Genomic DNA, 725 nt, shown 5'->3' on the forward strand with positions numbered 1-725 from the left:
AGGAGGTGCCTGAGCAGGTGGACACCCCCACCCTCACCACTGGTGGGTTCTTCTGCCACGCATGTGCACAGATACTCAGCCCAAGAACAGACCCTGAACGTTTTATTGCTGTTGTTGTTGTTGTTGTTGAATATGGGAAAGGCCAGGGCAAGACTGTAGAGAGGGAAAGAGAGTTTAAAAACAAAACAGGCCGAAAAATTAAATTAAAGCCTGAGGTACAGCATAACAATCAACAGTGGCATCTTAAAATCTCTCAGGCAGCTTTGGAAGCAAGAAGCTAAAGAAAGGACATTAATGTCATACTCATATTAGGCTACAGAATGTTGTTTTCCTCTCTCCCTCCTCTCCCCGTTCTGAGATTATAGACTGCAGTATTCAGTCTAGTTTTGTTTTGTTGTTGTTGTTGTTTGGGGGTTTTTCTTCTTCTTTTTTTTTTTTGCTGGTGCTGTTTTGCTGTTATATGGCCCGTCCCCCCCCTTATGCCTTTGAGGTCTCTCTCTCCCTATATTACCCAAGAAGAGTCAGCAACTGCTGCCATATAGTCAAGCTACAATCACACTCTATAAAACACCAAAACCCAAGCAAAAAATAAGGAAGAAGTCAGGAAAGCGCTACCGGAACAATCAAATAAGATAGATACAGCATTGGAAACAATTCAAACCCTACAGAAAGAGATCCAAATGATCAATAATAGAATATCAGAAACAGACAATACTCTGAAAGGG

Source organism: Chrysochloris asiatica, unplaced genomic scaffold, assembly GCF_000296735.1.
Source record: "Chrysochloris asiatica unplaced genomic scaffold, ChrAsi1.0 scaffold00097, whole genome shotgun sequence".
Classification (NCBI taxonomy): domain Eukaryota; kingdom Metazoa; phylum Chordata; class Mammalia; order Afrosoricida; family Chrysochloridae; genus Chrysochloris; species Chrysochloris asiatica.